General features: G+C 35.4%; 1 pseudogene across 1 annotated transcript; it reads right to left on the minus strand.

Moving 5' to 3' along the window:
- Window positions 1-371: 371 nt before the first annotated feature.
- LOC149546439 (disease resistance protein RPP4-like) lies at window positions 372-23,460 on the minus strand (annotated as a pseudogene). The gene is made up of 8 exons (XR_016354252.1): window positions 22,904-23,460; window positions 21,687-22,809; window positions 21,243-21,557; window positions 19,587-20,959; window positions 3,262-3,313; window positions 2,099-2,955; window positions 1,683-1,954; window positions 372-758 (listed from the first exon to the last, which is right to left on the minus strand). The product of XR_016354252.1 is annotated as a disease resistance protein RPP4-like (transcript).
- Window positions 23,461-25,074: the final 1,614 nt, after the last annotated feature.

Consider the following 25,074-nt stretch of genomic DNA (forward strand, 5'->3'; position numbering starts at 1 on the left):
AATAGCAGATGTAGATATCATCATAAAACATACTATCATCTCGAACCATGCAAATATGACCAATTGAACTACATAGTAATCTAACATTTATGGTATTGAAAATCAAAGTATAACATATGACCTCAAATGTAAAAATAACATGAGCAACAAGTATCTTTTGGAACAAAATATAACAAAATGCAGACTACAAATACAAGAGGCACTACATCTAATTTCTTAAATCTACATTTTTCCACTTCATCTCAATTTTACAAGCATTAACGAGGTAGTCCCATATCAGTGTCACTATATGTAAACCTAAAAACTATGACATAGTGTCATGGACTATAAAACCCACTTACTTGCTTGAACTAAAACGCGTGTAATTTGTCTTATTTCTGATGTAGCTTATCAATAAGTCTAGTTAAAGCGTGGCAGATTATGGAAACTTTTCGTGTTCCCACGGTCCATAAACGCCACCTCACCATTATTCGACTATATTGCAAGCAAAACGGTACATAATCTTGGCCTATAATGATCGTGGTAATTATCCATTCTCCTTGTGGCAGGTTAAATTTCCACATAGAATCTTCAAGAGACTCGTTTATGGTGTGAGATGGTACAGTGCTACTCCCCATAACCACACCGTATATGATGTTCACATCACTCGGTGAACGCCAAAGGTGAGGAGAAGCCGCAGAAAGCGAATAAGCAATCAAATGTGAAATCGCTCCCTCCGCTGCTCTTCCAACCACTTGAATAAAGTTTGACGGCACGTGCTGAAATGAATGAGTACAAAGGTCTTTGTCAATGCAAAGGAATTTATAATAATTTAAAGATCCACTTGAAACATTGAAGATTTACACAATTGTGATGTGAATATCAGGATTTAACTGTGTGATTTTTGAGTCAAACTCGATGACCCACGTTTCATGAGTAGTGATTCAACATGAATCCATCTCTCATGATAATAAATGGAACACTCAGCACTCATTGGATCTAGGTGATGCTCACAGGGGTGAAGCACCGGGACTTCCCGGGAGGTCACCCATCCCAGTACTACTCCAGCCTGAGCGCGCTTAACTACAGAGTTTCCTCCACAGTTAAACCCAAAGCTTGCAACCCCATTTGCAAAACCTTCACCAAGTGTTGTGCCTTATGAACCATTCATTAGGAAGCCCCTTAAGCTCATCAATTGATAAGTAGGAGATGATTTCCACAGCTAGTCAAATTGTGATGTGAATATCAGGATTTAACTGTGTGATTTTTGAGTCAAACTCGATGACCCACGTTTCATGAGTAGTGATTCAACATGAATCCATCTCTCATGATAATAAATGGAACACTCAGCACTCATTGGATCTAGGTGATGCTCACAGGGGTGAAGCACCGGGACTTCCCGGGAGGTCACCCATCCCAGTACTACTCCAGCCTGAGCGCGCTTAACTACAGTGGACTAGCTGTGGAAATCATCTCCTACTTATCGATTTACACAATGTTAAAAGTGAATAAAACAAAGAGTTCATTGAGAATGATAGTCAAAGTAAGTCTTGACTTATTTTTTTCAAGCTTATTTTCGTGTGTGATGTTTTTTCCAGGCTTAATTTTGTCTTAGTGTATATGTTTAAATCTAAGATTTAAGAATGACCGTCAATAGAAAAGGGAAGACTCTGTTAAATGGAGGGAAGGGTTGACATAAATACCTTGAGGTTGGAAATGCAGTCCCGTATTGCTGCATTAGTACAATATAAAATCTGAAGCGCTTCCAATGCTTGCAATTCTCCAATACTTTGTATGTTCTCCAGTGTTTCACAAGAGTCAATGACTATGGTCTTCAAACAGCTCAGCCTGCCAAGCATTGGCAACTCTGTGCACCCCTGAACTTTGAGTTTGATCAGTGTAGAAGGCAGTGTTATAAGGTTGTGAATGTTCTCAAATGAATTGATTGCAAGCATCTTCAAGAGGCTCAGTTTGGCAAAACGTGGCTCAGAAATAGACAACTCTTCAAGCTTTGTGAGATTTTTAATTGCTGCCAATATATGTGACCCTCTGCACCCTTGAACTTTGAGTTTGGTCAAGCTGCTCAGATTAGCAAAACCTGAGAATTCCTCAAGCTCAGGACACTCCGAAATGGACAACTCTTCAAGCTTTGTGAGATTGCGGATTCCTTTCACTTTTCTCAATTCTCTGCAGTTGCGCACTGTGAGTTTGATGAGCGTGGTTGGCAGTAATATGCTCTGCAACTTATCACAATAATCGATTACAATCATTTTCCCACAACAATCAAATGTAATTCTCTGGAGAGAGCTCATCCACTCAAGACGCAATTAGATCTCGAGCTTCCCACATCCAGAAATAATAAGCTCTACCAGATTCTTGAGATGGGATATTTCTGACATACTATTCAGTTCTTTACAACATTCCAATTGAAGATTCTTCAATGTTCTTGGAAATGTTACTTTCTGTAGCTTACCACATCTGAATATGCGAATCGCCACCAAGCAAGTTAAATCTGAAAAGCCAGGCAACTCTTCAAGCTCCGGACAATCTGAGATCCACAACTCGGCAAGATGGCCCATATCAAGGTTAACCATAATGGCTTTCAGAATTGCACAATCAGTCACATGAAGATGACTGAACTTACTCCATCCGTCAATCGTAATACTTTCCAGGCAATCCAGGCCACAAACAACTGGCATCTCCTCAGTCACTGAACAGTCAATAATATGTAGCTCTCTAAGCTGTGTGAGATGTCCCATTGCTCCCACCGTCTTGAAATTTCTGCACCGCTGCAGCGTGAGTTTTGTGACTGTCGTGGGCAATGCCACGTTGTGCAGCTTTTGACACGAGTCAATGACCAAGTCTCTGAGTCCAGGAAGATCTGGTAGCCTCTCAACCTCCTCACATTCACTAATACACAGATATGTAAGGTTTGGAAGACTGCCTAGTGCAGTGATGATTTGCAATTCTCTGCACCTGCATACTATGAGGCTAACGAGGGTTCTTGGCAGTGTTAGGCTATGGAGTTTATCACAAGAGAAAATATTAACCCTCTCCAAGCAGCTTGATACCGCAAGATCTAGTAACCTCTCAATTGGCTCACACTCACCAATGCACATATCTGTAAGCTTTGGAAGATGGGCTACTGCCGCGATCATTGCCAGCCATCTTTGACCATAAACAACTAGTGGCATCTCCTCAATAACTGGACACTCACTAATATGCAGCTCCCTAAGCTCTGTCAGATGGCCTATTCCTTCTGCAAATTGTAGTTTCATGCACCGCTGCATTTTTAGTTTGATGAGTGTAGGTGGCAATGTTATGCCGTACACATGTCATGCCATAAATTTTAACAGAAGAACACAACAATTTCTTTTCTTGTTTCTCGTAAACTACCTTAACGTTTCTTGATTAACTGAGGGTTCGTTTGGTGAGCGGAATAGGAATACGTATTCTGGAATACGTATTCCAATAATTGTGAATTCCTTGTTTGGATGCACCAAAACGGGATTGGAATACAAAGCAAAAATGGAATACGTATTCCATTTTTGGCACAAAAATGGGGTTTTGCAATTCCACCAAAATAGGTGGTATTGGAATACGTATTCCTATTCCATTTTTTTTATTTTAGAAAACATAAATTTTCAGGTCCGCAAATTCCCATCAAATATTGGCTGAACCAAATGGAGAACAAGAATACGTTCTATTCCAAAATATGTATTCCAGAATACGTATTCCTATTCCACTCACCAAATGGGCCCTGAATGATTTGGGGTGCACCGCGAAGGGGAATTATACTCCTGTCGGGTTGCGTTTGTACTTGATTGTTACTTTGCTTAATTTAAATGTGTGTGCAGCATTCTAATCTTATAGTTTATGATGAAGACCCAGAATTACCTAACTGAATTTTTCGATCAGATTAAAGGATACGCTATCCATATTTAAACTTGGGGTCCTTTAAGATCACAACGGATCAAGATGGTTCCACTCGGGAATATAGTTTACGAGATAGGATTCTTCTGTACCGAAACCACGACACTCTGATGTGCCAGTGTGATTTAACTTATGTAAATACAATGACGGTAGCACTTAGAACTGCAACGAGAGGATGAATCCTTAACCAATTTGCCTCCGTCAATATTCGGGTTATCATTACATTAAGTAATATTACACGTACTATTATGAGTTGACTTGTATGATAGTTATAACTTACAAGCACCTATATTTCCTCTTCTTAGTTTACATCTTCCATGAAAATGCTAACATTGATATTATTTAGTATTAAATCAAGTTACTATATTTGGCATTTTTGTGCAAATATTAACCCGATTAGATTATCATCTAATCCCGTACCTCCTTATATTGACATCCAAATATCGACAATCCATATTCAAAATTAAGTACCCTACTGATTTGTTTTATCTATACTACACTCGACCAAAGTAACCACTAGTTAATATAATGAATGTCTAAATAATATAATATAGTTTAAATAATATATACCTAAATAATATAATATTATATATATATTTACATAAATAAAAATAATATAAGACATATCCCTAGCTACCCATTTCATCCCCACATATCTTTAATCACCTTTAAGCTAGAATCAAATGTCTTACATTCAATAACATATTAGTATACCCATCTAAATGATCAACAACTATAACCTATTTATATATGCATATCCACTATAACATACCCATGTTAATTTACATGTCACATTTAAATTTCAAACAAAAATTAAGTTAAGATTCAATCCTACTTAGAAATATCACTTTATTATTCCTATTTTGCCTAAGCTAGGGGACTAGGCTTACATCATGAGTATATTAAAAGCTGTCATATCACTCAACATCTTGCAATTTAAGCTTACCCTTGTTTTCAAGCGCATGCTTTAGGTCTACTTAACTTTGGGAAAGTTTGTTTTGTTTGAAAACTTAACACAATAAAATGCACCCAATTCTCATCATTTTAACATGCCACATGGGTGCCTAGGAATGAGTGGGAGTAGGTGGAGAGTCGATAGGACAGTTTGTGCGTCCTCCTAGGTGCTCTTTCACATAATAACTTTATCTTCCCTTCTTAAAACACATAGAAGATGGGCAATGGCTACCCAGCCAGTTATTTAGACTGGTTGGGTGTGCCATGCCGTTTCCGTTCGTCTTCCTTCCGTCTCTCCCGTACCGGACCAGTTCTGCCTCCGTATGATTCCTGATAATACTTCGTGCTTGCTGTAAGTTTGAAAGCGCCCCCATTACATTTGGTAAATTTTACTTTCTTAATTTTATGCATCTCAAAATTTGTTGCTTTAAAATTAAGTGAGTACATTTTATACTTTCCCTAAGTAAGTTTTTATTTTTCAAAACTTCATAATATTAAAAAAATTATGATTTCATTTAAGAAATTAAAATTTATAATATCTTACTTTCACACAAATGCATCTCATCTCAAAATTTTCCTCGGAGATAACATTTTTTGCTTTCACTATTCACTTAAAGTGACTATAGAATAATTTTTTATTTTCCAATCAAAATTGTCTTATAATATTATTATTTTAAAAATATATGATTTCATTTAAGAAATTAAAAGTCTATAATAGCTTGTTAAAATATCTATTGTAAATTTTTATTTTTCTAATTTAAGAGTCATTTATAAGATTTTTTTTAAAAATAAATTTTTACGTATGTCTGAATTTAAAATTTTATTTATTAAATATATCAATCTAATTTTTGTTTTTATTATAATTTGAAGTTTTAATATTTAAAATTATTATTTTTGATTAGTTCAATTTTTTAAGTTCTCATAATTGAATTATAGGTCCAGCTTTTTAAAAGTTTATTTTTGTCTTCTAATCCAAAAAATATTGACAAAAACAAATTCAATAATAACATGCAACATTTTAACTTGTCATTAACAAGATAAAATTTAACAAAATATAAGTGAGATGGGCAAAATATGATGTAAAATAAGGATAAAAATATAGCAATCTTTAAAATACAATATCAACAATTAATAACAAGTGTCGTAGTGGCATGTACTTGCATAATAATAAATTGTATATGTATTAATATTATTAAATATAAATTACTATTTTTATATATTATTAAATAAATTTAATTTAATATAATTCAAATATTAGTATAAAAGGATAAATAATTTAATTGTGAAGATTAAAATAGAGAATTTATAATTAACAAATTATAAGTATAATTTAAAATTTAAAAAAAAAAGTTTTTAAAATAATACTTGTAATGTATTGATATTAAAATTAAGACTAAGAAATTAATTGACAAAGTTTTAATTATTATATTAATAATTTTCTTAAATAAGAAAATTTAACTAAAATAGTAACTAAAAGATAAATACTTAATTGATTATGTTGTATGATTAGTTTTATATAGATTTATTAATCGAACTTAATATTAATAATGTTACTTTTAAACTGTTATTTTTATATAAATCTTACTATTTATTTTAGTTAGACATATATAACATAAATATTAATATTATTTAAAAATATAATAAGTTTGAGTAGTAATAAACAAATAATCCTACATAAAATAATTTATATTAAAATTTTATATATTTTTGTGATGTGTATTTCATAATTTTTTAATTTAAATATTTTGTTCAACCATTCTCATGAGTGTAATAGTTTTATAAAGTAGATTATTAATAGAAACTAACCTATAATCTAGCTTAATAAACTGTTAAAGTTTGAAGAAATCAAGTTGTCATGTAACTTTAAATTTTGAAATTTTGAAATTTTAAATTATTTTTTTTATATAAATTTTACTATTTATCTTAGTTAGACATATATAACATAAATATTAATATTATTTAAAAATATAATAAGTTTGGGTACTAATAAACAAACAATCCTACATAAAATAGTTTATATTAAAATTTTATATATATTTGTGATGTGTATTTCATAATTTTTTAATGTAAATATTTTTTTCAACCATTCTCATGAGTGTAATAATTTTATAAAGTAAATTATTCATAGAAACTAACTTATAATCTAGCTTAATAAATTGTTAACGTTTGAAGAAATAGAGTTGTCATGTAACTTTAAATTTTGAAATTTTGTACCTTTGGAGAAAAAAGATTTTCTACTTTTGTACCTTTGGAGAAAAAACATATTATACTTTTGTACCTTTGGAGAATCTACATAAAACTAATCATACATCATAATCAATTAAGTGTTTATTTTTAGCTACTATTTTAGTTAAATTTTCTTATTTAAGAAAATTATTAATATAATAATTAAAACTTTGTCAATTAATTTCTTAGTCTTAATTTTAATATCAATACATTACAAGTATTATTTTTAAAAATATTTTATTTATTTATTTTATAATTATACTTATAATTTGTTAATTATAAATTCTCTATTTTAATCTTTACAATTAAATTATTTATCCTTTTATACTAATATTTGAATTATATTAAATTAAATTTATTTAATAATATATAAAAATAATAATTTATATTTAATAATATTAATACAAATACAATTTATTATTATTCAAGTACATGCCACTACGACACTTGTTAATTGTTGATATTGTATTTTAAAGATTGCTATATTTTTATCCTTATTTTACACCATATTTTTCCCATCTCACTTATATTTTGTTAAATTTTATCTTGTTAATGACAAGTTAAAATGTTGCATGTTATTATTGAATTTGTTTTTGTCAATATTTTTTGGATTAGAAGACAAAAATAAACTTTAAAAAAGTTGGACCTATAATTCAATTATAAGAACTTAAAAAATTGAACTAATAAAAAATGATAATTTTAAATATTAAAACTTGAAATTATAATTAAAACAAAAATTAAATTGCTATAAGCAAAAAGAGGGGTAAAAATTTATTAAGACAGAAAGGAGTACAACAAGGAGAGCTCAACAAGGAGCTCGATCCTGAGCAACAAGATATTCAAATTCTTGCACCATCTCAAAGGACAGTTGCCTCCTATCCCTAATATTCCAACCCGGATCATGACTAGAAGCCCATTTGGCTAAACAATCAGCAGTTCTATTCCATTCATGAGGAATATACGTGAACCTAATGAACTGAAAAGAGGAAGAGAAGAAAAGAATCTGCTTAATAACAGTGGCCAGTTGCCAACTAACATCCTCAAGCTCTTGCGAAGCAAGCATGTTCACCACCACCTGTGAATCAGACTCACAGATAATCTTACTCCATCCCCGCAAGCAACACTATTCCATAGCATATAAAATAGCCTGAGCTTCCATGAGATTGTTAGTATAATCACCCTTATGAACTGAGAAAGAAAATTTAACATCCCCAGAACTACAACGAACCACTCCGCCAATACTAGCCGGACCAAGATTCCCACGGGAAGAACCATCAGTGTTAATTTTTAGAACTCCACAGGGAGGAGGAGTCCAGTGCCCATCTCGGTTAACCCGACCCTTCCTCTGATGGTGAAGCTGCCTGGACATAGAAGGAAACTTATGAGCTATAGCCCCATCCTATAGATGAAAATTGAGGTGATTACAGATAGCAAGATCAATCGGATCCATACCCCCATCAAGCTCACACTTCACAAGAATAGTTTCCTGAAGAGAATGTGATATTTTCCACCAAAGATGCAAAACACCAAGTCGAACATCTTGGAATATGTGAAGATTCCTCTCCAACCAAATATGCCAAAGTATGAAAGATGGGCCAGCAATCCAAGCAGCATGGAGAGAAGAAGACTTGGAGGGAGCACTACCCAAGTGGGCCCAGAACTCAGGCAAAGAGGAAGCATGCCGACAAGAGCAACCCCAAGCGCTCCACCAAAGGTGCCATATTTGAGTAGAATAGGAGCAATGGAAGAACAGATGGGAGACAAACTCCTCTCCATTACCACACAAAACACAATAAGAGGGGCCCTGAAATCCACATTTACAAAGATTATCCCGGGTAAGACAACAGTTGTGAGCCACTAGCCACATGAAAAAATTGCACTTGGACCAAGAAACTTTATTCCAAACTTGCTTCCACCAAGGGACCTCAGCATCCCCAAATAATTGTCTAGTTATCTCCTGATACCCAGTAGAGACATGATATTTACCAGACAAGGTACCGCCCCAAGCCAAAACATCTAGACCAAGCAAAGAAGAACACTCTCTAGAGGCCAGAATTTGAGAAAGCTCCTGACGATCCATGTTTGTACCTCCAGGAGGCCAATCAGAAGAATGCTTCCATCTGTAACCAACAACAGGTCCCAATTGATAAGGAGTCTTGTAATGAGCTACTTTATCCCATCCAGTGGCAAGAAAAGAGTCACAAAGAGGTTGAAGATGAGGGTATATGGATAAAATGGAAGGGAATCCATCCCAAGCATCAGACCAAACAAAAGCTTGAGAACCTCCTTTACATATCCAAAACAGACCCCTCTTCACCAACATCGCACCTGTCTTCAAAGTATGCCAAACCATTGAGCCACGACCTTCAAGAGGAAGTGCAGAAACAGAGCAAGGATCAGCACCATGAAAATATTTATGAGTGATAATACAAGCCCAAAGTTGATGTTGTCCAGAGCACCATCGCCAATAAAGTTTAGCAGCCAAAGCTTGACTACTCAATAGAGCAGATCGAAGACCAAGACCACCCTCCTTTTTAGGCCTACAAACAGTTGCCCAATTAACCAAGCTCCATTTAGTACTACGCAAATTACCACTCCAAAGGAATTGTTGAGAAAGAGCATCAAACTCCTTGAGAAATTAAATAGGTGCAGCATGAACCATGCTTCTATAAGTAGGAAGAGCTTGGATAACAGCTTGAAGAAGAGTAACCCGGGCAGCAGTAGAAAGCCATCTATGAGTCCAATGATTTACCTTATCCTAAAGCTTGGTACTCAAATTTTGCCAGAAGAGACGTGGCTGCCTGGAAATAGCAATAGGAATGCCAAGATAAGTCAAAGGAAGTGATCCTATCTGAAACCGTAGGATACCAACAATCTTGTGCTGAATAGAATCAGGAGTGTTAAAAAAGTAAATGGAAGATTTGTGCTCATTAACTTTCTGGCCTGAAGCTTCCAAATAAACATTCAAAGCATGTCGAAAGGCTTCAACTTCCTTGATCCTAGCAAGACCGGCAAGAGCAGAATCATCAACAAATTGAAGATGGGAAAGAGAAGGTAAGCCATTACCCCACCGCTAGCCTTGAATAGAATTCTGGGACGCCTGATGCTTAATGAATCTTCCCAAGCCTTCAGCCATGATGATGAATAGATATGGGGAGAGAGGGTCACCCTGGCGGAGGCCTCTAGAAGCACCAAATAGTTGAGAAGGTTGACCATTAATAAGAACAGAAAAAGAGGCAGAAGTAACACAACTCATAATCCAACTCACCCAGTCAGAGCTAAATCCAAAAGAAAGAAGAATACTCCTTAGGAAGCTCCATTTAACTCTATCATAGACCTTAGCCATATCCAGCTTAACAAACATGGCTCTCTCCCTTGAAGTAGCCATAGAGTGAATAGCCTCAGTAGCAATAACCACCCCATCCAAAATTTGTCTGCCAGCAACAAAACCACCTTGTTCTTCTGAGATAATAATGGGAAGCCACCTTTTCAGTCTCTCAGCAATCAACTTAGTAATAACTTTGTAAACCACATTACATAAGGCAATTGGTCTAAAAAAATCCAATTGATTAGCACCCTCTCTCTTAGGAATAAGAGTCAAGAATGTAGAGTTCAAAGCTCGAAGCATCTACTTGCTAGCATAGGATTCTTTAACCACCTCCAACAAATCATGATTAATGATGTCCCAAAATTCCTGAAATAATTCAACTGGAAAGCCATCAGGACTAGGAGCCTTCCCCTTAGGCATGCCAAAGACCACCTCCTCTAGCTCTTCCAAAGAGATAGGACACATGAGGTAATCATTTATTTCCTGAGTGATAAGGGAAGGAATACAGGACAAAATAAGATTTTCTTCATTATTAGCAGGAGGAGAGTCCTCAAAGAAGAGGGTAGAGAAGTACCAAATAGCCTCCTGGAACAAAGCTGGCAAGGAATTCAGTTGGATACCTTGAGAATTAACCAAAGAAGAGATAGTGCTCTGATTCCGACGAGATTGCACTGTTTTATGGAAAAATGCAGTGTTTCGATCACCTTCCTGGAGCCAATCAACTCTAGCCTTTTGCTTCCAAAAAATTTCCTCTCGAAGTTCCCATTCTTCTAGAGCTCTAGAAGCAACGGATTCAGCCTTGCCAAGATCCTCTGAGAAACCTCGATCTCTAATCTCCCTTGTGATGACATCAAGATCTTTTTGAGCAAGCCTCTTCATAAAGTGAAGGTTCCCAAAGCATTCCCTATTCCATATCTTGAGCTGCCTTTTAACATATTGAAGCCTTTTAGAAAATGAGAACATTGTAGTACCATATGCAGGAGCACCATCTTTCCACCAACAAAAAACAAAATCATGAAGAGAGGAGTCACGAAGCCACATTAACTAGAACTTAAAAGGAGGATGCTTCGGAACATAAGCCCCTATAGCAAAAAATTTGATTGGCCAATTATCTGAACCCCTCCAATCAAGGATTTCTGAAGAGATAGTAAGGGTGCCACTAACCCAGAAGTAAGAAACAAGAAATCTATCCAGATGTTCTGAGATAGCAGCAACACCAGTCCTGGGATTATTCCAGGTATAGAGACCATTAGAAGGCTTAACATCAGAGAGATGCAAAAGAGATATGTGTTGCCGAAGAAGAGCAGAAGAAGGCCCCAATCTAGCCAAACCACCATGCTTCTCCTCCAGACTTAAAACTGAATTAAAGTCCCCTGCTAACACCCAAGGATGATAAGGATGACAATTTCTAACATATTGAATATGTTCCCAAAGTTCCTCCTTTCCCACAAGATCAACAGGTGCATACACATTAGCAACCATGATTACCTCTCCTGATTCTAGAGCAGAAGCTACCATAGAGAGAGCTGAGCGAGAAGACATCCAGCCAAGAGGAGAAATTTTTTGAGGATCCCAAAATATAGCTAAACCACCCGCATTGCCTATTGCCCCAACACACTGGCATTGGCCATGAGACCAAATACTAGTGGCATGTTGGACCATAGACTCCATAGAGAGCTTAGTCTCTTGGATACAAAAAACATCAGGACTATGATCAACCACTAAGTTATGAATAGCCTTTTGTCTAGGGATGCTATTCAACCCCCTTACATTCCATGAGAGAATAATCATCATTGGGTAGAATTGGGAAAATGAGAATCCAAAGGTTTCACTGAACCAGACTCAATCAATATATCTCCTGTGAGTTTAATCTTCTCTTGGTCTATTTTGCACCCACTCCTTAGAGGGGGAGTAGAAGAAGCCCTCTTAAAGGGTCGAGACATCAACCCCAAGGGGAGAGGAGATCCCTTGCCCTTACCTGATGGTAGCACATCCTTAACCAAGTCAGCTAAAACAACATCATTATCCTCCAATACTACAGGAGTCACCAGAGCCTCTGTCACAGGAGCTACAGGGACCTCACAGTTCTGATATACTACAACTTGGGATCCCCCACAAACATCATTAGGAACAGATCTCTCATCTGGGCAAACTGGATCAGAAGAGATAGGAGGAGGAATACCCTCCTCTAGAACCATACTATCCAGCACCTCAAAGCGGTTAAAACCTGAATCAGATAATCTTTCTTTCAAAGGCCTCTTTTGACCACGTCCCTTAGCTCGAGGGCGAACAGGGGTAAATCCATCCTTATCCTGCATTTGAGCCTTACCCTTACCTGTAGCATCTTGCGGTGTATGTTTTTTGTGAATGAATATTTTAGATTGCACTCAACAATCCGTCTTTACAATCGATTTACAAAAAACATATACAACTATTGATTCATTTAGAATCATATAAACAATGCTTCTAAATAGATGAACCAATTTAATTCTCCCCATACAACCATCAATACATAAGTGAATTGGTCATGTTGTAAATTGTCAACAATGAAACTAGATATTTTGTGTGAAGTAGAAGAAGATGTTCATGAAGGGACATAACACATGGGCAACGGCTACCCAGCCAGTTATTTCGACTGGCTAGGTGTGCCATGTCGTCTCCTTCCGTCTCTCTCGTACCTGACCGCTTCTGCCTCTGTATGATGCCTGACAATACTCTATGCTTGCTATAAGTTTTAACGTCGGGCGCTGATAGTACGTTTGGTAAAATTTACTTTCCTAGTTTTAGAAATAAATGCATCTCCACATTCATTGCTTTAAAATTAAGAGAGTACATTTTATACTTCAGACATGATATAAAAATTTATTTTTAAAAAAAATCTTATAAATGACTCTTAAATTAGAAAAATAAAAATTTACAATATATATTTTAACAAGCTATTATAGAATTTTAATTTCTTAAATGAAATCATATATTTTTAAAATAATAATATTATAAAACAATTTTGATTGGAAAATAAAAAATTATTCTATAGTGACTTTAGGTGAATAGTGAAAGCAAAAAATGTTATCTCCCGGCAAATTTTGAGATGAGATGCATTTGTGTGAAAGTAAGATATTATAAATTTTAATTTCTTAAATGAAATCATAATTTTTTTAATATTATAATGTTTTGAAAAACTAAAAATTTACTCAAGGAAAGTATAAAATGTACTCTCTTAATTTTAAAGCAACGAATGTGGAGATGCATTTATTTCTAAAACTAGGAAAGTAAATTTTACCAAACGTACTGTCAGCGCCCAACATTAAAACTTATAGCAAGGACAGACTATTGTCAGGCATCATACAGAGGCAGAAGCGGTCAGGTACGAGAGAGACAGAAGGAGACGACATGGCACACCCAGCCAGTCAAAATAACTGGCTGGGTAGCCGTTGCCCATGTGTTATGTCCCTTCATGAACATCTTCTTCTACTTCACACAAAATATCTAGTTTCATTGTTGACAATTTACAACATGACCAATTCACTTATGTATTGATGGTTGTATGGGGAGCATTAAATTGGTTCATCTATTTAGAAGCATTGTTTATATGATTCTAAATGAATCAATAGTTGTATATGTTTTTTGAAAATTGATTGTAAAGACGGATTGTTGAGTGCAATCTAAAATATTCATTCACAAAAAACGTACACAACTTATGCACAAGTAATGCACATACTACATGGATTGTGGAAACCTCATGACAATTATAGGTTAATCTTTCACGTTATTTTTTTACTTATCATTGACAAGCTTGAGGTATGCGATTTTGAATTTGTAATCGTAATATTCTAGTAATTGTTGCTTATGGATTAGATTGTCTGGCAATTTTTTGCATCCTCTCATATAGTTATGGTAACTTAACCATATGAATATTCCACTTTTTAAGGTATGAACTTTCTTATCATGTTGTAATCAACTACTTATAAAAGTGTTGTTTGTATGAAATTATCAAGGACAAAGACAAACTCAACCAAATTAACATTGAACATTGTTTTAAGTACATGTTTTGTTAGCATGTTATGATCGACCACTTATTAAAAGAGTGCAATTATTAAGTTCTTAAGAACAAAGACAAATTTGATCAAATGAGTATTCATGATACTTTTAAGTATATGTTTCCTTAGCATGTTGTAATCAACTATGTATTTGAAGTATTGGTATTAAGTTATTATGGCCAAAGAAAAATGTATCTTCTCACTAGTTAATTAGCTATCTAAGGGCATAAATATCAATGTTAAGGTGGATGCATCAATTAGAAATTGATATCTTCTAAATAATTAAGATTGGAGATGAAAGCATCCTTTATTTGTTTCTGTTATAAAAATAATAAATTATTCAAGTGAATTGCGAACAAATTCTAATGATTCAATAATTAATGTTGAATCAAGAAATTGAATACCAACTTAACTCAATAATCAAAGATGTTGAAACTTGACGAACATTTTAGATTTTATTGACATTAGTTTAGAAAATGATAAATCTCTATCAATGTAATGACTCATACCTTATGCAAGTCATGTATCTATCATCAAGTTTGGACCTCTAGGCCATTTTTCCTATCCACAAATTTATTTTTCATTTTATAGATCTATTGTACATAATGTGCACCTTTAGTATACTTTAAACTATGGTCATATATATATAGCAAGAGAGAGAGAGAGAGAGAGAGAGAGAGAGAGAGAGAGAGAGAGAGAGAGAGATGGATGTTACTAGGACTAATTCTAGAAAAAAAAGAAAAAAAAGAAAAAAAAAAAAGGGTTGAAGATAGCATGTGTTAGCAACATAGGTGATAATGAGATGACTAAGAGCATCTAGATTCATTTTAGTGTACCAAGTTGAAGCTTTATTGTAATGTGATAGATGTTCAAATAAATATATGAATGGTAAAAATGAATGCAATTGAATGCTCGTAAAATAATAAATAGTAATAAATGCATATTGGTTTGGGACATAACTTGAACATTTACATTGCATTTGTCTCTTATGACAACATCTAACTTATAGCATACACTATGGACAAATGTACTATGATAACAAAAATATTTAAGCAACAAACTAAAACGTGTTATCAAGGAGACATTTTTTTTAAAATTATCTTTATAAGATCAGTGTTTAAATTTGTTATTTAGCCAATTTCTTATAATAACATCCATATACATACATAGCTAGCCTGACTTATTTACACCTACATTCATACATAACTAAGATGACTTATTTGTAATTGATATGAGTTGTTATGAGCTTGACTTATCAAAGAAAATGATCCTTCATCTTGCATGTTAATGTCTTCCATGCTCTGCCACACCACCTACTACATAAGGCAATTTTATCAAGATATAAAATTGTCATAGTTAAATCCACCTACTACATAAGGCAATTTTATCAAGATAAAAAATGGTCATAGTTAAATCATCATTAAAATTATAATAATTCATGAATGAATATAAAAAATATTCTTCCATTTTCCCTATCATATATTTAATTAGAAAGAAGATAAAGATGTTACCACTTATGATTGTAGGGATACCAAACCCTTGGTCAACCTACATTCCAAAACAATGTGGACAAAAAAACCACTTCAATAACGATAGACTGAAAATACACGGATATCCACGGTATTATATGGAAGTTTAAAGTTTCAAAAAAATCTCGAAATTGATGTTAACCGGCTCGGTAAGAGAGAGATGGAAGGAAGACGGGTGGAGACAGCATGGTATACCCAGCCAGTCGAAATAACTGGTTGGGTAGCCGTTGCCGCATTTTAATACCTATTCCATTTTATTGGCAAGAGTTGTTTATTGTTTTGGATGGAAAAGGTGGTGCCTTGGAATTCAAAGCTAGCGCAAAAGTCAAGTAACGTTTATGTTTGCATTATTATATATACCTGTTAATTTTGTTTCTTCATAGATAGTGATTAGACATTTTGGTTTTATAGTTCATTGTTTATTCTCAAATTCTTTCTAGCTAGGGATGTCCTATTTCTTTAGAGTCCTAGGTAGACTCTTAGCCAATAAAATATTACTCTGTAATAGAAGAAGGACATTTAGTTACCTTTCCATATAAATTCCAGAGAGATAAATGGGCACCTTCAGCTAGTTAGTTTTTATGTTCCTTACACTGATATGTATTATCTTGATTTTCTTCTCCCTTACTAGAGGCCATCCTTCATGGATTATTATAATGATATATTATGAATTATTAAACTTGTTCTTACCCTTTAATTTAATAAACTCATTAGATCATTTAAACAAGGGATGTCGTTTAAAACAACATATGTAAAAACATGCTAGAGAAGTGTTGAGCTAACCTTTAATACATCAAATGTTTTCATTATCTTCAATATCATTCAATACCAAGATTTAAACTATCTACTATTCCTTCTATCAATTGCATTCCTTACTTCTTTATCAATCCCATTACTAAGCATCAAACTTTTAATTATCCCTTCTGCAATAAAAGAAATAAGATATCAAGGTGGCAAGTTCAGTTTCATTCTTATTGTAATTTCAAGATACTCAGAGTTTTTCTTTCTCCACATTCCAAATTAAGTATAAATGAATCAATAGCAGTACAACACAACCTCTCTGATATGATCCTTTCAAATTTCTGTCAATACAATATTAAGCATGAATTCTATCAATCTAATCACAATAGAAAGATCATATATGATAATTATCCAACAACTTCTCTTCCTAAGAATATATGAAATAGAAACAACACCACACTTTACAATACAAATTCTTGCACATAACCTGTGAGGATACATCTGCTCCTAAGCAAGAAATGGACTCCATAACATCAGGCTTCCAAAACTCTCTAAAAGAATACCTGCACAAAAGAGAGACAAATAGGGAACCATGGAGGCTCACCTCCCAACCTAGGCCTCCAGGAGACCACCCTCACGCTAGGGGAAACAAGGCTCAACCAGGTTACACTCAAACATCATCACAATAACAAAAACCAACATGAATATCTCAGTTTAACATCACATTTACAATTCCCAACCAAGGCTTGCACAATGATTCACACATGGAATCATAAACATTGGGTGAAGTTGGGCTCACAATTAGGAGATTTGCCATATCCTATAAAATTTGTAACAACAATTTCCATGCCCTTTCGGGGCTATTCACAAGCATTCTCCCTTCATACTACCATCAACTACAACCACCTTGAAAAGCATACTTCATCAACCTTCTTACCACACCATCACTCTCCTTACTATCCATAACAACTTATGAAGACATATGGCATATAATGGAGGCCATCCTCCAAGGTTCTCAACTATATCTCAAGCCCAATTAACCCCTTCACCCCAAGGCTTGTTCTTCCCTCCCAAGGGTGAGTGAAGCCTTCACACCCATGAACAAATTTCAACAATCAAACAACACAAGAAAAGTTTAAAGGGACCCCAAGAAATTTCATGAACAAAGCACACTCTCACAATACAACACAATACAAGAAACCCAAGAACAATCCTACAAAAGGCACTCTTACAATTTTCCATTTCAACTATAAGATATAAAGATAGCATGGCATGAAGCACTAACCTGCTTACAAGCTATGGCAATGGATTGAAGACCTCATCCTACTTCGTTTCCAAACTTTCCCCTTTCCAATCCCTGCATGTCTCTAAAGTTAGAGAGTGGGTGAATGATCACCAAGGTTGGCACAAGCTCTCTATAAAGACCTCCACTTCCATCCTCACCTACCTCTCTTACTTTTGTGTTTTTTCACCAATGAGGACTTAACCAAGTGGTGTAATGAAGAAAGAAGGTAGGTTACAATATGATTTTCGAATTGGCTTGGAAATGACTATTTTTCAGGGTCCACTAGGTCCCTTAGACCCACTTATGATTATATTTAACCTCCCAACCCATACTATTACCATGTGGGTAACTTATTTTCACACAATTAACACTTGGAAAACACTTTAGGCTCTCTAAAGTTCCTATCAACTTATAACACGAATTCTGTCAAGAGGGTGACTCTTCCTAACACTCTCCAAGGTGGTTTAATTGATTTCACAACAAGGGTTAGGCTCAGGTTAAGTGACTTTATGCCAAAGAATCCTATTTGACATGTCATTTACACATAAACAATACAAGTGTCAAATGACACCCACACACGCACACGGTAGAACACTTTTCACATCACGATGACATGTCTCTAATTAATCATGCTCTCCGACTATAACATTCATGCACAATCACATTACGAAAGAAACACAATACAACAAGGTTTAGAATCTTCCAAAGATTCACCTTGGCTTAACCGTGTTCACATAAGATTGAACCTTGTTTCCCCATTAATCTTCATGGTTCCACTTTCCTGCACACTCAACTTAAACATTAGTAACCCGATAAAATAACATAGGATACATACATACAAACACGTACAACATAAATCCAATTTCTCATACTTCTCATCAACGTATACAATTAAGTATCATCTAATCATTTTTATTCTAAGTACAATCAATAAAACATTACAATATTATATTCCATTTAATTTTCATCTAAGTGCATCTTTAAAACATTACATTATCATTCTCATAAAATATTTAAAACATTGAAATATCGCATATGTGTATCAACACTAATCTTTCTTATTATAAATTAGTTTCAATGAGAGTATCATCACAACTCTTTCTCACATAACAATGAAACTCTAAGTCATCTTTAGTAAATCGTAAAAACAATATAAAATGGATATGTGCAGACCGGTTAACTAGTAACTTTTGATTAAGTTAAACATAGTGACGTTCCTAGCAATATCCCTTTATCACATTATGAGGGGTTTGTGTGGTTTTCTAGGTTTAACTTTACAGACTGTTAGAATTTTTGAATAATTATGTAATAATACTTGGGAGCCAATTTCAAACATGCCCACATGTCTGATCATCATCATTACCTATACTCACAGTTGTTCTTGGTAGGCTGAATGTTATTTTATCCTTCCTAACTGCGCAGTAGATCATCCCTAGTGTCTCATGGTCAGGTTCTTGTCTTGAATATTTTAAATCTCGTTTCCATGTGGTCTTATCTTATCGACCTAATGTTACTGGATAAAGTATCAAAACCTACTTTAGTCTCCTATAGAATCCTGAAATGTAAATCATAATTACAGCATTCAACAATGGTAATGCTTTTCAGGGATTTCAAGCTAGAAAGGTCGAATTCAAGCCGGAGCTGGGGGCAATTTTTTATGTTTAGCTCTGCAAGTTTTGTAAGCCGACAAATTCCTAAAATTTATTTGAGTTCCCTGCAAGAATTCAATTCAAGACGCTTTAGAGTCGTTGGTAGAGTCATGGTTTTCAGGCTCATGCACTGGAGAATGTGAATTTCCTCTAGGTAAATTAGATGCTCAAAAGATGGCAGCTGCTTAAGCATTGGACAATCCGATATGGATAATCCATTAAGATCAAAATTACCGGATAGTCTCTTCAAAATTGCACAATTAGTCAACCTAAGGTGATTGAGCTTTCTACATCCATTAATGATAATCAGCTCTAGGTAGCTTGGACTGCAAATATCTGGAAAATTCATGAGCTCTGGACAACCACAAATGTTAATCACTTGAACCATTTCAAATGATATTCCTGACACTGTTTCCAGATTTTTACAACCATTCAGCTCAAAACTTTTCACCTTGACAAACTTATCAAGTTTTATCCTCTTGAGACTGTTCAAACCCACCAAATGCAAATCAAGCTGAAGTATCCAACACCAAGAAATGCTAACTTCTACAAGCTTCAGGAGATCAGATGGTCCAGTCACACTTTCCAAATGATCACAGTGCTTGACTTCAAGTTTTTCCAGGCAACTCAGATGTGCAAGAGACAATTCATGAAGCTTTGGACATCTACTAACATTCAATTCAACAAGCATCTCAAAACTAGATATTCCTGGTACACTGCCCATATTACAATCTGCAATTCTTATCTTTCTCAGGCAGGTCAGATGGCCAAGATTTGGCTCCTCAAGCATAGGGCATGCGCTAATGCTCAATTCTTCAAGCTTTATAAGATCAGATGTCACTGTCATGATTTTCAGAAATTCACACTTGTTAATGCTCAGACGAATCAATGTTTCAACTCTTGCAAATTGCAATTCAATAAGATTTTTCATGGAAGAAAGTTCCAAGGATCGAAGACCTGGACAACAAGTGCCGTTTAGTATGATTCCTTTAATATTATCTTGCTCATTGAGTAACTAGATCTTCAAGCAAGCTCAACGGGGCCTTTACAGTTGCAGAATTCCAGCCACCATTCAATTGGGCCTTAAAAGATGACGAATCTCTGGTAGAAATCGTAGGCAGGGTTCCTGAAAGTCTTCTACATGTCTTCACAATCGATGACTTTATTTTTGACATTTGTGGACCCTCGTTGACTTCTTTTTCGGCTTTCTTTTCCACATTAGTTAATATTCCTAAGAAATTTGGATTCTTTTCTAAAAAGGTTCTATAAATTTCCAGCTTTTTCAGTTCAGAGGGAGCCTGAAACTCGAAAAAAGTAATTTTTCAACCGTCAGAAGTATAAATAATCAGGAATCTACCAAAACTTCAATAGTATAAATAACCAGAATTGAGCAACCATTGAAGATCCTGAAATGATTACTGTTCCTTTTAGCCAATCTAATAGAACAATTATAACACCAGGGAAATGAAACAAAATAATAATATTGCTTACAGCCTACAATGTTGAAAATGATGAATACGTACAATGACACAATAATGCATACGATTAATGGAGAACTTCTTATGGAAAGTAATAGAATACCTCTGCATCATGCTGCCACAATCTTTTGAAATATCCATTGCTGATTCTCAGACACTGAATATCTTGAAGCGGAATCCATGAAGGAATTCCTGTCTTTACTCTCAAACCCTCATGTTGTGGATGCCTTAGATGATTTAATTCGGAATATAGATACGGATACCAAAGGTGAAGTAATAACAAACATGATGGCACTTCTGTACTATCATCCGATTCCCCTAGAAAGAATTTAACTTCAAAATTCAGGGACTTGTCAAAAATAGAATGGAAACACCTTCCTTTGGTTTGAGCAAAAAGGTTTTTAAATCCCTTTGATTCCTACATTCACAAAGGGGAATAATTTTAGTTTGAAATATGGACATACATATAGTGCATTCACAGAAGTCTGGGATTGAAATATCACTTTAATTTGATATTCACGTAAATATGGAGGACGAACATGCATACCAAGTTTTGAAGATCCTGAGGACGCCACAAGCGATGAGGTTGGCTTTCATTTGCCATTTCTCTCCCCAAGTCCCGCAGGTGGTCGTGCATTCTCAATACAGGCACGGGATCTTCTATTTCTTCAACAAGACACTTGTCCTTTAGTGCTTGGAGTCCATTTTCAGCGCTCCATCCCGATGCCTTCCACACACTTATGGCTATACACTTTAATTGATCAACAAAGAAACATGCCATGTCCATGAAAATTTGTTTTTCCTCCGTCGCTAAAGCATCAAAGCTTACTTTAAGGCTTGTTCTAATATCATGATGCATTGTCCTACCAAGTTTTTGAAGCTCTGACCTCCAATAATTTTCATCTCGGCCATGAACATGACTTCCCAGAACTTGAAGAGACAAAGGCAAACCTCCACACACGCCCAGGAAATCGTCAACAAGCTCGTCATATCCGCTAGGTGGATGAGGTTGAGAGAAAGCGTGCCAACTGAACAGTTGTCTGGCATCATCTTTATCCATTCCTTTCAAATAATAACCTATATTGATTCCCTCGGCAATAAGCAACCCTACATCTCGAGTTGTAATTATTACCAGACTATTTCCAGCATTTTTCAAAATATCCATAATTGAAAAAGCACCCAACTGTTTTAGGTGATTAACGTCATCTAGAACAATTAAGAAACTCAAAGAACTGCTTCTCTTTAAACAATTAGAAATACAGCTTAATCCTTCCTCTGTACTTTGAAAATTGAGATCTTTTTCACCGAAAAGATCTTTGAGAAGTTTCATTTGCAATGAAGGTAGATTGCATCTAGATGAGGCTTCCCTGACATCAAATAGGAAACAAGCTCCATCATACTGTTGACGCTTTCTATTAAACAGTTCTTTTGAAAGAGTGGTTTTACCCACTCCGCCCATTCCGAAGATGCCTACGATCTTAGCCTTCCCTTCATCTTCTTTATTGTACCCACAGTGGATCTCAAAATCCTGAACAAGGTTATTAAGGCATCGCCTTTCAAATTCGTGTACAAGCTTGTCAAGTGCTACTGGATATCTGGCAACATGCAAAGGCTTGGCCCTCTGTACTTCCCTTTGGACTGCTGATACTATGCTTCTATGATCACTGATACTTCAAAAGGAAAGAATTGAATTTCATAAGAAATAAATTTTAGCTAATAAACGCAGCCATTTGTAATCTAAGAAGGAAAGCAAAGGAAACATACTTGGAATTATTCATTTCATAACCTGTTGTGAATGAAATAGACTGGAGGGCTTCCTTCCACTGCTTAAGCTTGTCTAGGTACCTGGACTTGTTTTGATATGCAATGAATGCATCGGCGTAGACTCCCTTTTCTATATGGCGCAGTGCCCAGGGTTCCACCTCATAAAACACGGGAATAATCTTAGCCGGGCTGTGTAACATGAGAAGCAGCTCTGCTAAACACCAAGGGGACTCTGCATATCTCTTGGAGAATATAGCAATGTGAACTGCAGCTGAGCGAATAGCGGTCTCAATTGTGTAAGGAAAGGACTGACCAAGTTCCATCTCTTCCAAATCAAGAAAAGCCCTTATTCCCAACTCCTTGAGGGAATTATAGAGCGGAAGAGCGAGAGAATATTTGGAATCAGGGCCTCTGTGATTGATGAAGACATCATACAATGCTGTTGATTCAGAAACCTTTCGCCTTATGCCCGGAGGTTCAATTCCGGATAATGTCTGATATTCGTCTTTTGATTGGGGGAACGATGAAGATGATGCCATTGATCGCAGACCAAACCAGTGGTAAGCGTTAGATGATATTTGAGTAAGAGCAGGAGCAGAGACAATCGTAGAAGATCAAAGTTAGCATACATATAATACAAGTCAGATCTGTTGCAGGCACGTTCATTCCTCGAAAAAGCAAGGAAAATAATTTGGAAGACACCTAGAAACAGCCGGGACTTGTTCAAACAGTAAATTGGATTTGATTCAAGGTAAAAAAAACGGTCAACGTTAGTGCCTTGAAATGCCGGCCTTTTCCAACCACTCGGCAATAGTGATATCAGCTAATTTTGAAATACTGCAATAGGATTATGCGAGTGCGGTTCAATTGCTGAAGCGGCTATGAGGTCTATAAAATTGACGTGAAAAAACGCCTGGTTGAGCTGGAGTCCTGTCCGTGAGCGTTAGAAAGTAAACTATTGAAAGAAGCTGAACAAGTCTTCCGACTTTGCCTCAATATTTTGGACCATTCTCTTTATATACTCAAGGTTCCACTAAAGAATTTTTTAAAGATTTTCACATAGAGTTTTTTTTTTTTTTGGTATAAATTAAAAGAATTAATCAAATTTAATGAGAGCAACCTCATTGTCCTGCCCCTCAGCAATTGGGCTGTAGAACATAGTCATGGAAAAAAAATTGATGGAGGGTTCAGATCTGTGAGGCACGAAGTCTGCTAGCTATCAACCAGCAAAGGTCACCACAAAGATGATTTAAGAATCCGATACGAGCCCACTCATGCCTGAAACCTCTTCGACTTAGAACCAAGGACTCAGGGGCATCCAAGCCGTCTAATCACCCGAAGCAAAATCTCAACCTCATAACTTATGATGTCTGAGCCTTCCACTCAGCAAGACTTGATTATTGATGGACTCTTTGTAAACTATTCAACTTTACAAATAGATCAAAAAGCTATTGACAGCCCTCGAAATTGAAAAGAAAAAGCTAACTTTTGTCTATCAATGCACATGAAATAGATTACAAAACAAATCAAACCACCAAAATTCAACAGAGGCCGAAAACATTTGGCTTACGTGGTAAACCGAATCCGATGAAAAAAAGGCTGAATTAAATGGAAGCAACCTGACTCATTTTTCATTAACACAGTTTTGACTGTCAAGCTCCGCCTAAGAACTCATCAAACTAGTTTTACATGTGGTTTCAAGAATGATTGAATTGAAGCCCATAAAAAACTTGGCATAAAACTCTTAGCATTAATGTAAGACATCACAAATGACCTAAAATGATTTTCCTGAGAAACGATAGAGCATCTATAACTTCATCAAAATGTATTCACTCTGTTTCATCAAATGCAACGAACAACTGTCCATTTCATATCAGTTCCCCTTCACACATATTGTACTCGCGCGTCTGCACTGACGTGGAATCTCTTAAACATGGTTTTCAAATCTGTGGCAAATGACTTACGCTTGGGTTTCATTTGAGCATAGGCGTGATGAATGCCGTGATAGGCATGTATGCTAAGTGCAGAGCGATTCAGGAAGTGAGATAATTGTTTGACAAAATGCATGAAAGAGATGATGCTTCATGGAGTGCTGTGATTACAGGACACACACAAAGCGCTGCACTGGATGAGGCTCTAAGGCTGTTTTGATCGGTCTCAATGGCTATTCG

The sequence above is a fragment of the Cupressus sempervirens genome, chromosome 7 (genome assembly GCF_028749045.1).
Source record: "Cupressus sempervirens isolate cs-2001-9-10 chromosome 7, ASM2874904v1, whole genome shotgun sequence".
Classification (NCBI taxonomy): domain Eukaryota; kingdom Viridiplantae; phylum Streptophyta; class Pinopsida; order Cupressales; family Cupressaceae; genus Cupressus; species Cupressus sempervirens.